This window comes from Anarhichas minor, unplaced genomic scaffold (assembly GCF_050575085.1).
Source record: "Anarhichas minor isolate MPS153535 unplaced genomic scaffold, ASM5057508v1 ptg000136l, whole genome shotgun sequence".
Classification (NCBI taxonomy): domain Eukaryota; kingdom Metazoa; phylum Chordata; class Actinopteri; order Perciformes; family Anarhichadidae; genus Anarhichas; species Anarhichas minor.
The window spans coordinates 16,623,654-16,637,150 of record NW_027466582.1 but is presented as its reverse complement, the minus strand read 5'-3'; the positions used below and the strand labels follow the sequence as shown (position 1 = coordinate 16,637,150).

General features: G+C 45.2%; 20 non-coding genes across 20 annotated transcripts; all 20 read right to left on the bottom strand.

The window, feature by feature from the left end:
- Positions 1 to 395: 395 nt before the first annotated feature.
- trnav-aac (transfer RNA valine (anticodon AAC)) lies at positions 396 to 468 on the bottom strand. The gene has a single exon. It is a non-coding gene; the product is annotated as a tRNA-Val (tRNA).
- A 606-nt stretch (positions 469 to 1,074) lies between these two features.
- Positions 1,075 to 1,147, bottom strand: trnav-aac (transfer RNA valine (anticodon AAC)). Its single transcript has one exon. It is a non-coding gene; the product is annotated as a tRNA-Val (tRNA).
- Positions 1,148 to 1,756: 609 nt separating this feature from the next.
- On the bottom strand, positions 1,757 to 1,829 carry trnav-aac (transfer RNA valine (anticodon AAC)). Its single transcript has one exon. It is a non-coding gene; the product is annotated as a tRNA-Val (tRNA).
- A 606-nt stretch (positions 1,830 to 2,435) lies between these two features.
- trnav-aac (transfer RNA valine (anticodon AAC)) lies at positions 2,436 to 2,508 on the bottom strand. Its single transcript has one exon. It is a non-coding gene; the product is annotated as a tRNA-Val (tRNA).
- Positions 2,509 to 3,117: 609 nt separating this feature from the next.
- trnav-aac (transfer RNA valine (anticodon AAC)) lies at positions 3,118 to 3,190 on the bottom strand. The gene has a single exon. It is a non-coding gene; the product is annotated as a tRNA-Val (tRNA).
- Positions 3,191 to 3,799: 609 nt separating this feature from the next.
- trnav-aac (transfer RNA valine (anticodon AAC)) lies at positions 3,800 to 3,872 on the bottom strand. Its single transcript has one exon. It is a non-coding gene; the product is annotated as a tRNA-Val (tRNA).
- Positions 3,873 to 4,478: 606 nt separating this feature from the next.
- On the bottom strand, positions 4,479 to 4,551 carry trnav-aac (transfer RNA valine (anticodon AAC)). Its single transcript has one exon. It is a non-coding gene; the product is annotated as a tRNA-Val (tRNA).
- A 606-nt stretch (positions 4,552 to 5,157) lies between these two features.
- On the bottom strand, positions 5,158 to 5,230 carry trnav-aac (transfer RNA valine (anticodon AAC)). Its single transcript has one exon. It is a non-coding gene; the product is annotated as a tRNA-Val (tRNA).
- A 609-nt stretch (positions 5,231 to 5,839) lies between these two features.
- On the bottom strand, positions 5,840 to 5,912 carry trnav-aac (transfer RNA valine (anticodon AAC)). The gene has a single exon. It is a non-coding gene; the product is annotated as a tRNA-Val (tRNA).
- Positions 5,913 to 6,518: 606 nt separating this feature from the next.
- On the bottom strand, positions 6,519 to 6,591 carry trnav-aac (transfer RNA valine (anticodon AAC)). Its single transcript has one exon. It is a non-coding gene; the product is annotated as a tRNA-Val (tRNA).
- A 606-nt stretch (positions 6,592 to 7,197) lies between these two features.
- On the bottom strand, positions 7,198 to 7,270 carry trnav-aac (transfer RNA valine (anticodon AAC)). Its single transcript has one exon. It is a non-coding gene; the product is annotated as a tRNA-Val (tRNA).
- A 606-nt stretch (positions 7,271 to 7,876) lies between these two features.
- On the bottom strand, positions 7,877 to 7,949 carry trnav-aac (transfer RNA valine (anticodon AAC)). Its single transcript has one exon. It is a non-coding gene; the product is annotated as a tRNA-Val (tRNA).
- A 609-nt stretch (positions 7,950 to 8,558) lies between these two features.
- Positions 8,559 to 8,631, bottom strand: trnav-cac (transfer RNA valine (anticodon CAC)). The gene has a single exon. It is a non-coding gene; the product is annotated as a tRNA-Val (tRNA).
- Positions 8,632 to 9,248: 617 nt separating this feature from the next.
- On the bottom strand, positions 9,249 to 9,321 carry trnav-aac (transfer RNA valine (anticodon AAC)). Its single transcript has one exon. It is a non-coding gene; the product is annotated as a tRNA-Val (tRNA).
- Positions 9,322 to 9,927: 606 nt separating this feature from the next.
- Positions 9,928 to 10,000, bottom strand: trnav-aac (transfer RNA valine (anticodon AAC)). Its single transcript has one exon. It is a non-coding gene; the product is annotated as a tRNA-Val (tRNA).
- Positions 10,001 to 10,609: 609 nt separating this feature from the next.
- On the bottom strand, positions 10,610 to 10,682 carry trnav-cac (transfer RNA valine (anticodon CAC)). The gene has a single exon. It is a non-coding gene; the product is annotated as a tRNA-Val (tRNA).
- Positions 10,683 to 11,288: 606 nt separating this feature from the next.
- Positions 11,289 to 11,361, bottom strand: trnav-aac (transfer RNA valine (anticodon AAC)). The gene has a single exon. It is a non-coding gene; the product is annotated as a tRNA-Val (tRNA).
- A 603-nt stretch (positions 11,362 to 11,964) lies between these two features.
- On the bottom strand, positions 11,965 to 12,037 carry trnav-aac (transfer RNA valine (anticodon AAC)). The gene has a single exon. It is a non-coding gene; the product is annotated as a tRNA-Val (tRNA).
- A 606-nt stretch (positions 12,038 to 12,643) lies between these two features.
- Positions 12,644 to 12,716, bottom strand: trnav-aac (transfer RNA valine (anticodon AAC)). The gene has a single exon. It is a non-coding gene; the product is annotated as a tRNA-Val (tRNA).
- Positions 12,717 to 13,319: 603 nt separating this feature from the next.
- On the bottom strand, positions 13,320 to 13,392 carry trnav-aac (transfer RNA valine (anticodon AAC)). Its single transcript has one exon. It is a non-coding gene; the product is annotated as a tRNA-Val (tRNA).
- Between the last annotated feature and the right edge of the window lie 105 nt (positions 13,393 to 13,497).

The following is a 13,497-nucleotide window of genomic DNA, read 5'->3' as shown; positions in this document are numbered from 1 at the left end:
TTAGCCAAAAATGCTATTAGCACAGTCCTCGTTAGTATAGTGGATAGTATCTCCGCTTGTCACGCGGAAGACCAGGGTTCGATTCCCTGACGGGGAGTTTTCTACCAGTTGTTAGTAAGACAACAGCCATTTAACACAGAGACGATACATATTGAGCATGTTTCTGCTGTCAGAGACAGCTTCACATTGACGATATGATCCTCTACCTCGGCATGCATGCACATCAGAATGGAAAATTCTGCTTCTTTTCATCCAGTTTGCTGGGAACGCTAGTCAGAACACTTTGATTGTGTGGAGGAAAAGCCAACCCTGGGGCAGTTGTACTTCTTATCCAGTTTCGGACAATTCCACTAAGTAGAGTTTTATTGTGTGGAGTAAGCAGGAACAAAGAATACTGTTTCCGCCCAGTTTCGAACGGGGGACCTTTCGCGTGTTAGGCGAACGTGATAACCACTACACTACGGAAACTGCTGAAGATGACTATTGTGCACGTGCCCAGGCTCAATGCACCATTCACACTTGACTGCAACCATTTCAGATGCCAGACAACATGATTTCCGAATGGATTCAGTCACAGCTGCTGTGTCATTGAGTGACAGTAAATGTCTACTACACTTAAAGCCTCCCCTGTATAGCTCCAAGAATTCCCTTCATAGGCCGGAACAGCGGCACTTTTTTTTATTTAGCCAAAAATGCTATTAGCACAGTCCTCGTTAGTATAGTGGATAGTATCTCCGCTTGTCACGCGGAAGACCAGGGTTCGATTCCCTGACAGGGAGTTTTCTACCAGTTGCTAGTAAGACAACAGCCATTTAACACAGAGACGATACATATTGAGCATGTTTCTGCTGTCAGAGACAGCTTCACATTGACGATATGATCCTCTACCTCGGCATGCATGCACATCAGAATGGAAAATTCTGCTTCTTTTCATCCAGTTTGCTGGGAACGCTAGTCAGAACACTTTGATTGTGTGGAGGAAAAGCCAACCCTGGGGCAGTTGTACTTATCCAGTTTCGGACAATTCCACTAAGTAGAGTTTTATTTTGTGGAGTAAGCAGGAACAAAGAATACTGTTTCCGCCCAGTTTCGAACAGGGGACCTTTCGCGTGTTAGGCGAACGTGACAACCACTACACTACGGAAACTGCTGAAGATGACTATTGTGCATGTGCCCAGGCTCAATGCACCATTCACACTTGACTGCAACCATTTCAGATGCCAGACAACATGATTTCCGAATGGATTCAGTCACAGCTGCTGTGTCATTGAGTGACAGTAAATGTCTACTTCACTTAAAGCCTCCCCTGTATAGCTCCAAGAATTCCCTTCATAGGCCGGAACAGCGGCACTTTTTTTTATTTAGCCAAAAATGCTATTAGCACAGTCCTCGTTAGTATAGTGGATAGTATCTCCGCTTGTCACGAGGAAGACCAGGGTTCGATTCCCTGACGGGGAGTTTTCTACCAGTTGCTAGTAAGACAACAGCCATTTAACACAGAGACGATACATATTGAGCATGTTTCTGCTGTCAGAGACAGCTTCACATTGACGATATGATCCTCTACCTCGGCATGCATGCACATCAGAATGGAAAATTCTGCTTCTTTTCATCCAGTTTGCTGGGAACGCTAGTCAGAACACTTTGATTGTGTGGAGGAAAAGCCAACCCTGGGGCAGTTGTACTTCTTATCCAGTTTCGGACAATTCCACTAAGTAGAGTTTTATTTTGTGGAGTAAGCAGGAACAAAGAATACTGTTTCCGCCCAGTTTCGAACGGGGGACCTTTCGCGTGTTAGGCGAACGTGATAACCACTACACTACGGAAACTGCTGAAGATGACTATTGTGCACGTGCCCAGGCTCAATGCACCATTCACACTTGACTGCAACCATTTCAGATGCCAGACAACATGATTTCCGAATGGATTCAGTCACAGCTGCTGTGTCATTGAGTGACAGTAAATGTCTACTACACTTAAAGCCTCCCCTGTATAGCTCCAAGAATTCCCTTCATAGGCCGGAACAGCGGCACTTTTTTTTATTTAGCCAAAAATGCTATTAGCACAGTCCTCGTTAGTATAGTGGATAGTATCTCCGCTTGTCACGCGGAAGACCAGGGTTCGATTCCCTGACAGGGAGTTTTCTACCAGTTGCTAGTAAGACAACAGCCATTTAACACAGAGACGATACATATTGAGCATGTTTCTGCTGTCAGAGACAGCTTCACATTGACGATATGATCCTCTACCTCGGCATGCATGCACATCAGAATGGAAAATTCTGCTTCTTTTCATCCAGTTTGCTGGGAACGCTAGTCAGAACACTTTGATTGTGTGGAGGAAAAGCCAACCCTGGGGCAGTTGTACTTATCCAGTTTCGGACAATTCCACTAAGTAGAGTTTTATTTTGTGGAGTAAGCAGGAACAAAGAATACTGTTTCCGCCCAGTTTCGAACAGGGGACCTTTCGCGTGTTAGGCGAACGTGACAACCACTACACTACGGAAACTGCTGAAGATGACTATTGTGCATGTGCCCAGGCTCAATGCACCATTCACACTTGACTGCAACCATTTCAGATGCCAGACAACATGATTTCCGAATGGATTCAGTCACAGCTGCTGTGTCATTGAGTGACAGTAAATGTCTACTTCACTTAAAGCCTCCCCTGTATAGCTCCAAGAATTCCCTTCATAGGCCGGAACAGCGGCACTTTTTTTTATTTAGCCAAAAATGCTATTAGCACAGTCCTCGTTAGTATAGTGGATAGTATCTCCGCTTGTCACGAGGAAGACCAGGGTTCGATTCCCTGACGGGGAGTTTTCTACCAGTTGCTAGTAAGACAACAGCCATTTAACACAGAGACGATACATATTGAGCATGTTTCTGCTGTCAGAGACAGCTTCACATTGACGATATGATCCTCTACCTCGGCATGCATGCACATCAGAATGGAAAATTCTGCTTCTTTTCATCCAGTTTGCTGGGAACGCTAGTCAGAACACTTTGATTGTGTGGAGGAAAAGCCAACCCTGGGGCAGTTGTACTTCTTATCCAGTTTCGGACAATTCCACTAAGTAGAGTTTTATTTTGTGGAGTAAGCAGGAACAAAGAATACTGTTTCCGCCCAGTTTCGAACGGGGGACCTTTCGCGTGTTAGGCGAACGTGATAACCACTACACTACGGAAACTGCTGAAGATGACTATTGTGCACGTGCCCAGACTCAATGCACCATTCACACTTGACTGCAACCATTTCAGATGCCAGACAACATGATTTCCGAATGGATTCAGTCACAGCTGCTGTGTCATTGAGTGACAGTAAATGTCTACTTCACTTAAAGCCTCCCCTGTATAGCTCCAAGAATTCCCTTCATAGGCCGGAACAGCGGCACTTTTTTTTATTTAGCCAAAAATGCTATTAGCACAGTCCTCGTTAGTATAGTGGATAGTATCTCCGCTTGTCACGCGGAAGACCAGGGTTCGATTCCCTGACGGGGAGTTTTCTACCAGTTGCTTGTAAGACAACAGCCATTTAACACAGAGACGATACATATTGAGCATGTTTCTGCTGTCAGAGACAGCTTCACATTGACGATATGATCCTCTACCTCGGCATGCATGCACATCAGAATTGAAAATTCTGCTTCTTTTCATCCAGTTTGCTGGGAACGCTAGTCAGAACACTTTGATTGTGTGGAGGAAAAGCCAACCCTGGGGCAGTTGTACTTCTTATCCAGTTTCGGACAATTCCACTAAGTAGAGTTTTATTGTGTGGAGTAAGCAGGAACAAAGAATACTGTTTCCGCCCAGTTTCGAACGGGGGACCTTTCGCGTGTTAGGCGAACGTGATAACCACTACACTACGGAAACTGCTGAAGATGACTATTGTGCACGTGCCCAGGCTCAATGCACCATTCACACTTGACTGCAACCATTTCAGATGCCAGTCAACATGATTTCCGAATGGATTCAGTCACAGCTGCTGTGTCATTGAGTGACAGTAAATGTCTACTACACTTAAAGCCTCCCCTGTATAGCTCCAAGAATTCCCGTCATAGGCCGGAACAGCGGCACTTTTTTTTATTTAGCCAAAAATGCTATTAGCACAGTCCTCGTTAGTATAGTGGATAGTATCTCCGCTTGTCACGCGGAAGACCAGGGTTCGATTCCCTGACGGGGAGTTTTCTACCAGTTGTTAGTAAGACAACAGCCATTTAACACAGAGACGATACATATTGAGCATGTTTCTGCTGTCAGAGACAGCTTCACATTGACGATATGATCCTCTACCTCGGCATGCATGCACATCAGAATGGAAAATTCTGCTTCTTTTCATCCAGTTTGCTGGGAACGCTAGTCAGAACACTTTGATTGTGTGGAGGAAAAGCCAACCCTGGGGCAGTTGTACTTATCCAGTTTCGGACAATTCCACTAAGTAGAGTTTTATTTTGTGGAGTAAGCAGGAACAAAGAATACTGTTTCTGCCCAGTTTCGAACAGGGGACCTTTCGCGTGTTAGGCGAACGTGATAACCACTACACTACGGAAACTGCTGAAGATGACTATTGTGCACGTGCCCAGGCTCAATGCACCATTCACACTTGACTGCAACCATTTCAGATGCCAGACAACATGATTTCCGAATGGATTCAGTCACAGCTGCTGTGTCATTGAGTGACAGTAAATGTCTACTACACTTAAAGCCTCCCCTGTATAGCTCCAAGAATTCCCTTCATAGGCCGGAACAGCGGCACTTTTTTTTATTTAGCCAAAAATGCTATTAGCACAGTCCTCGTTAGTATAGTGGATAGTATCTCCGCTTGTCACGCGGAAGACCAGGGTTCGATTCCCTGACGGGGAGTTTTCTACCAGTTGTTAGTAAGACAACAGCCATTTAACACAGAGACGATACATATTGAGCTTGTTTCTGCTGTCAGAGACAGCTTCACATTGACGATATGATCCTCTACCTCGGCATGCATGCACATCAGAATGGAAAATTCTGCTTCTTTTCATCCAGTTTGCTGGGAACGCTAGTCAGAACACTTTGATTGTGTGGAGGAAAAGCCAACCCTGGGGCAGTTGTACTTATCCAGTTTCGGACAATTCCACTAAGTAGAGTTTTATTGTGTGGAGTAAGCAGGAACAAAGAATACTGTTTCCGCCCAGTTTCGAACGGGGGACCTTTCGCGTGTTAGGCGAACGTGATAACCACTACACTACGGAAACTGCTGAAGATGACTATTGTGCACGTGCCCAGGCTCAATGCACCATTCACACTTGACTGCAACCATTTCAGATGCCAGACAACATGATTTCCGAATGGATTCAGTCACAGCTGCTGTGTCATTGAGTGACAGTAAATGTCTACTACACTTAAAGCCTCCCCTGTATAGCTCCAAGAATTCCCTTCATAGGCCGGAACAGCGGCACTTTTTTTTATTTAGCCAAAAATGCTATTAGCACAGTCCTCGTTAGTATAGTGGATAGTATCTCCGCTTGTCACGCGGAAGACCAGGGTTCGATTCCCTGACGGGGAGTTTTCTACCAGTTGTTAGTAAGACAACAGCCATTTAACACAGAGACGATACATATTGAGCATGTTTCTGCTGTCAGAGACAGCTTCACATTGACGATATGATCCTCTACCTCGGCATGCATGCACATCAGAATTGAAAATTCTGCTTCTTTTCATCCAGTTTGCTGGGAACGCTAGTCAGAACACTTTGATTGTGTGGAGGAAAAGCCAACCCTGGGGCAGTTGTACTTCTTATCCAGTTTCGGACAATTCCACTAAGTAGAGTTTTATTGTGTGGAGTAAGCAGGAACAAAGAATACTGTTTCCGCCCAGTTTCGAACGGGGGACCTTTCGCGTGTTAGGCGAACGTGATAACCACTACACTACGGAAACTGCTGAAGATGACTATTGTGCACGTGCCCAGGCTCAATGCACCATTCACACTTGACTGCAACCATTTCAGATGCCAGTCAACATGATTTCCGAATGGATTCAGTCACAGCTGCTGTGTCATTGAGTGACAGTAAATGTCTACTACACTTAAAGCCTCCCCTGTATAGCTCCAAGAATTCCCGTCATAGGCCGGAACAGCGGCACTTTTTTTTATTTAGCCAAAAATGCTATTAGCACAGTCCTCGTTAGTATAGTGGATAGTATCTCCGCTTGTCACGCGGAAGACCAGGGTTCGATTCCCTGACGGGGAGTTTTCTACCAGTTGTTAGTAAGACAACAGCCATTTAACACAGAGACGATACATATTGAGCATGTTTCTGCTGTCAGAGACAGCTTCACATTGACGATATGATCCTCTACCTCGGCATGCATGCACATCAGAATGGAAAATTCTGCTTCTTTTCATCCAGTTTGCTGGGAACGCTAGTCAGAACACTTTGATTGTGTGGAGGAAAAGCCAACCCTGGGGCAGTTGTACTTATCCAGTTTCGGACAATTCCACTAAGTAGAGTTTTATTTTGTGGAGTAAGCAGGAACAAAGAATACTGTTTCTGCCCAGTTTCGAACAGGGGACCTTTCGCGTGTTAGGCGAACGTGATAACCACTACACTACGGAAACTGCTGAAGATGACTATTGTGCACGTGCCCAGGCTCAATGCACCATTCACACTTGACTGCAACCATTTCAGATGCCAGACAACATGATTTCCGAATGGATTCAGTCACAGCTGCTGTGTCATTGAGTGACAGTAAATGTCTACTACACTTAAAGCCTCCCCTGTATAGCTCCAAGAATTCCCTTCATAGGCCGGAACAGCGGCACTTTTTTTTATTTAGCCAAAAATGCTATTAGCACAGTCCTCGTTAGTATAGTGGATAGTATCTCCGCTTGTCACGCGGAAGACCAGGGTTCGATTCCCTGACGGGGAGTTTTCTACCAGTTGTTAGTAAGACAACAGCCATTTAACACAGAGACGATACATATTGAGCATGTTTCTGCTGTCAGAGACAGCTTCACATTGACGATATGATCCTCTACCTCGGCATGCATGCACATCAGAATGGAAAATTCTGCTTCTTTTCATCCAGTTTGCTGGGAACGCTAGTCAGAACACTTTGATTGTGTGGAGGAAAAGCCAACCCTGGGGCAGTTGTACTTATCCAGTTTCGGACAATTCCACTAAGTAGAGTTTTATTGTGTGGAGTAAGCAGGAACAAAGAATACTGTTTCCGCCCAGTTTCGAACGGGGGACCTTTCGCGTGTTAGGCGAACGTGATAACCACTACACTACGGAAACTGCTGAAGATGACTATTGTGCACGTGCCCAGGCTCAATGCACCATTCACACTTGACTGCAACCATTTCAGATGCCAGACAACATGATTTCCGAATGGATTCAGTCACAGCTGCTGTGTCATTGAGTGACAGTAAATGTCTACTACACTTAAAGCCTCCCCTGTATAGCTCCAAGAATTCCCTTCATAGGCCGGAACAGCGGCACTTTTTTTTATTTAGCCAAAAATGCTATTAGCACAGTCCTCGTTAGTATAGTGGATAGTATCTCCGCTTGTCACGCGGAAGACCAGGGTTCGATTCCCTGACGGGGAGTTTTCTACCAGTTGTTAGTAAGACAACAGCCATTTAACACAGAGACGATACATATTGAGCATGTTTCTGCTGTCAGAGACAGCTTCACATTGACGATATGATCCTCTACCTCGGCATGCATGCACATCAGAATGGAAAATTCTGCTTCTTTTCATCCAGTTTGCTGGGAACGCTAGTCAGAACACTTTGATTGTGTGGAGGAAAAGCCAACCCTGGGGCAGTTGTACTTATCCAGTTTCGGACAATTCCACTAAGTAGAGTTTTATTGTGTGGAGTAAGCAGGAACAAAGAATACTGTTTCCGCCCAGTTTCGAACGGGGGACCTTTCGCGTGTTAGGCGAACGTGATAACCACTACACTACGGAAACTGCTGAAGATGACTATTGTGCACGTGCCCAGGCTCAATGCACCATTCACACTTGACTGCAACCATTTCAGATGCCAGACAACATGATTTCCGAATGGATTCAGTCACAGCTGCTGTGTCATTGAGTGACAGTAAATGTCTACTACACTTAAAGCCTCCCCTGTATAGCTCCAAGAATTCCCTTCATAGGCCGGAACAGCGGCACTTTTTTTTATTTAGCCAAAAATGCTATTAGCACAGTCCTCGTTAGTATAGTGGATAGTATCTCCGCTTGTCACGCGGAAGACCAGGGTTCGATTCCCTGACGGGGAGTTTTCTACCAGTTGTTAGTAAGACAACAGCCATTTAACACAGAGACGATACATATTGAGCATGTTTCTGCTGTCAGAGACAGCTTCACATTGACGATATGATCCTCTACCTCGGCATGCATGCACATCAGAATGGAAAATTCTGCTTCTTTTCATCCAGTTTGCTGGGAACGCTAGTCAGAACACTTTGATTGTGTGGAGGAAAAGCCAACCCTGGGGCAGTTGTACTTCTTATCCAGTTTCGGACAATTCCACTAAGTAGAGTTTTATTTTGTGGAGTAAGCAGGAACAAAGAATACTGTTTCCGCCCAGTTTCGAACAGGGAACCTTTCGCGTGTGAAGCGAACGTGATAACCACTACACTACGGAAACTGCTGAAGATGACTTTTATGCACGTGCCCAGGCTCAATGCACCATTCACACTTGACTGCAAACATTTCAGATGCCAGACAACATGATTTCCGAATGGATTCAGTCACAGCTGCTGTGTCATTGAGTGACAGTAAATGTCTACTACACTTAAAGCCTCCCCTGTATAGCTCCAAGAATTCCCTTCATAGGCCGGAACAACGGCACTTTTTTTTATTTAGCCAAAAATGCTACTAGCGCAGTCCTCATTAGTATAGTGGATAGTATCTCCGCTTGTCAGGCGGAAGACCAGGGTTCGATTCCCTGACAGGGAGTTTTCTACCAGTTGTTAGTAAGACAACAGCCATTTAACACAGAGACGATACATATTGAGCATGTTTCTGCTGTCAGAGACAGCTTCACATTGACGATATGATCCTCTACCTCGGCATGCATGAAAGGTTGCACGTCAGAATGGAAAATTCTGCTTCTTTTCATCCAGTTTGCTGGGAACGCTGGTCAGAACACTTTGATTGTGTGGAGGAAAATCCAACCCTGGGGCAGTTGTACTTCTTATCCAGTTTCCGACAATTCCACTAAGTAGAGTTTTATTTTGTGGAGTAAGCAGGAACAAAGAATACTGTTTCCGCCCAGTTTCGAACGGGGGACCTTTCGCGTGTTAGGCGAACGTGATAACCACTACACTACGGAAACTGCTGAAGATGACTATTGTGCACGTGCCCAGGCTCAATGCACCATTCACACTTGACTGCAACCATTTCAGATGCCAGACAACATGATTTCCGAATGGATTCAGTCACAGCTGCTGTGTCATTGAGTGACAGTAAATGTCTACTACACTTAAAGCCTCCCCTGTATAGCTCCAAGAATTCCCTTCATAGGCCGGAACAGCGGCACTTTTTTTTATTTAGCCAAAAATGCTATTAGCACAGTCCTCGTTAGTATAGTGGATAGTATCTCCGCTTGTCACGCGGAAGACCAGGGTTCGATTCCCTGACGGGGAGTTTTCTACCAGTTGTTAGTAAGACAACAGCCATTTAACACAGAGACGATACATATTGAGCATGTTTCTGCTGTCAGAGACAGCTTCACATTGACGATATGATCCTCTACCTCGGCATGCATGCACATCAGAATGGAAAATTCTGCTTCTTTTCATCCAGTTTGCTGGGAACGCTAGTCAGAACACTTTGATTGTGTGGAGGAAAAGCCAACCCTGGGGCAGTTGTACTTATCCAGTTTCGGACAATTCCACTAAGTAGAGTTTTATTGTGTGGAGTAAGCAGGAACAAAGAATACTGTTTCCGCCCAGTTTCGAACGGGGGACCTTTCGCGTGTTAGGCGAACGTGATAACCACTACACTACGGAAACTGCTGAAGATGACTATTGTGCACGTGCCCAGGCTCAATGCACCATTCACACTTGACTGCAACCATTTCAGATGCCAGACAACATGATTTCCGAATGGATTCAGTCACAGCTGCTGTGTCATTGAGTGACAGTAAATGTCTACTACACTTAAAGCCTCCCCTGTATAGCTCCAAGAATTCCCTTCATAGGCCGGAACAGCGGCACTTTTTTTTATTTAGCCAAAAATGCTATTAGCACAGTCCTCGTTAGTATAGTGGATAGTATCTCCGCTTGTCACGCGGAAGACCAGGGTTCGATTCCCTGACGGGGAGTTTTCTACCAGTTGTTAGTAAGACAACAGCCATTTAACACAGAGACGATACATATTGAGCATGTTTCTGCTGTCAGAGACAGCTTCACATTGACGATATGATCCTCTACCTCGGCATGCATGCACATCAGAATGGGAAATTCTGCTTCTTTTCATCCAGTTTGCTGGGAACGCTAGTCAGAACACTTTGATTGTGTGGAGGAAAAGCCAACCCTGGGGCAGTTGTACTTCTTATCCAGTTTCGGACAATTCCACTAAGTAGAGTTTTAATTTGTGGAGTAAGCAGGAACAAAGAATACTGTTTCCGCCCAGTTTCGAACAGGGAACCTTTCGCGTGTGAAGCGAACGTGATAACCACTACACTACGGAAACTGCTGAAGATGACTTTTATGCACGTGCCCAGGCTCAATGCACCATTCACACTTGACTGCAACCATTTCAGATGCCAGACAACATGATTTCCGAATGGATTCAGTCACAGCTGCTGTGTCATTGAGTGACAGTAAATGTCTACTACACTTAAAGCCTCCCCTGTATAGCTCCAAGAATTCCCTTCATAGGCCGGAACAGCGGCACTTTTTTTTATTTAGCCAAAAATGCTATTAGCACAGTCCTCGTTAGTATAGTGGATAGTATCTCCGCTTGTCACGCGGAAGACCAGGGTTCGATTCCCTGACGGGGAGTTTTCTACCAGTTGCTAGTAAGACAACAGCCATTTAACACAGAGACGATACATATTGAGCATGTTTCTGCTGTCAGAGACAGCTTCACATTGACGATATGATCCTCTACCTCGGCATGCATGCACATCAGAATGGAAAATTCTGCTTCTTTTCATCCAGTTTGCTGGGAACGCTAGTCAGAACACTTTGATTGTGTGGAGGAAAAGCCAACCCTGGGGCAGTTGTACTTATCCAGTTTCGGACAATTCCACTAAGTAGAGTTTTATTTTGTGGAGTAAGCAGGAACAAAGAATACTGTTTCCGCCCAGTTTCGAACAGGGGACCTTTCGCGTGTTAGGCGAACGTGATAACCACTACACTACGGAAACTGCTGAAGATGACTATTGTGCATGTGCCCAGGCTCAATGCACCATTCACACTTGACTGCAACCATTTCAGATGCCAGACAACATGATTTCCGAATGGATTCAGTCACAGCTGCTGTGTCATTGAGTGACAGTAAATGTCTACTACACTTAAAGCCTCCCCTGTATAGCTCCAAGAATTCCCTTCATAGGCCGGAACAGCGGCACTTTTTTTTATTTAGCCAAAAATGCTATTAGCACAGTCCTCGTTAGTATAGTGGATAGTATCTCCGCTTGTCACGCGGAAGACCAGGGTTCGATTCCCTGACGGGGAGTTTTCTACCAGTTGCTAGTAAGACAACAGCCATTTAACACAGAGACGATACATATTGAGCATGTTTCTGCTGTCAGAGACAGCTTCACATTGACGATATGATCCTCGGCATGCATGCACATCAGAATGGAAAATTCTGCTTCTTTTCATCCAGTTTGCTGGGAACGCTAGTCAGAACACTTTGATTGTGTGGAGGAAAAGCCAACCCTGGGGCAGTTGTACTTCTTATCCAGTTTCGGACAATTCCACTAAGTAGAGTTTTATTGTGTGGAGTAAGCAGGAACAAAGAATACTGTTTCCGCCCAGTTTCGAACGGGGGACCTTTCGCGTGTTAGGCGAACGTGATAACCACTACACTACGGAAACTGCTGAAGATGACTATTGTGCACGTGCCCAGGCTCAATGCACCATTCACACTTGACTGCAACCATTTCAGATGCCAGACAACATGATTTCCGAATGGATTCAGTCACAGCTGCTGTGTCATTGAGTGACAGTAAATGTCTACTACACTTAAAGCCTCCCCTGTATAGCTCCAAGAATTCCCTTCATAGGCCGGAACAGCGGCACTTTTTTTTATTTAGCCAAAAATGCTATTAGCACAGTCCTCGTTAGTATAGTGGATAGTATCTCTGCTTGTCACGCGGAAGACCAGGGTTCGATTCCCTGAAGGGGAGTTTTCTACCAGTTGCTAGTAAGACAACAGCCATTTAACACAGAGACGATACATATTGAGCATGTTTCTGCTGTCAGAGACAGCTTCACATTGACGATATGATCCTCTACCTCGGCATGCATGCACATCAGAATGGAAAATTCTGCTTCTTTTCATCCAGTTTGCTGGGAACGCTAGTCAGAACACTTTGATTGTGTGGAGGAAAAGCCAACCCTGGGGCAGTTGTACTTATCCAGTTTCGGACAATTCCACTAAGTAGAGTTTTATTTTGTGGAGTAAGCAGGAACAAAGAATACTGTTTCCGCCCAGTTTCGAACAGGGGACCTTTCGCGTGTTAGGCGAACGTGATAACCACTACACTACGGAAACTGCTGAAGATGACTATTGTGCATGTGCCCAGGCTCAATGCACCATTCACACTTGACTGCAACCATTTCAGATGCCAGACAACATGATTTCCGAATGGATTCAGTCACAGCTGCTGTGTCATTGAGTGACAGTAAATGTCTACTACACTTAAAGCCTCCCCTGTATAGCTCCAAGAATTCCCTTCATAGGCCGGAACAGCGGCACTTTTTTTTATTTAGCCAAAAATGCTATTAGCACAGTCCTCGTTAGTATAGTGGATAGTATCTCCGCTTGTCACGCGGAAGACCAGGGTTCGATTCCCTGACGGGGAGTTTTCTACCAGTTGCTAGTAAGACAACAGCCATTTAACACAGAGACGATACATATTGAGCATGTTTCTGCTGTCAGAGACAGCTTCACATTGACGATATGATCCTCGGCATGCATGCACATCAGAATGGAAAATTCTGCTTCTTTTCATCCAGTTTGCTGGGAACGCTAGTCAGAACACTTTGATTGTGTGGAGGAAAAGCCAACCCTGGGGCAGTTGTACTTCTTATCCAGTTTCGGACAATTCCACTAAGTAGAGTTTTATTGTGTGGAGTAAGCAGGAACAAAGAATACTGTTTCCGCCCAGTTTCGAACGGGGGACCTTTCGCGTGTTAGGCGAACGTGATAACCACTACACTACGGAAACTGCTGAAGATGACTATTGTGCACGTGCCCAGGCTCAATGCACCATTCACACTTGACTGCAACCATTTCAGATGCCAGACAACATGATTTCCGAATGGATTCAGTC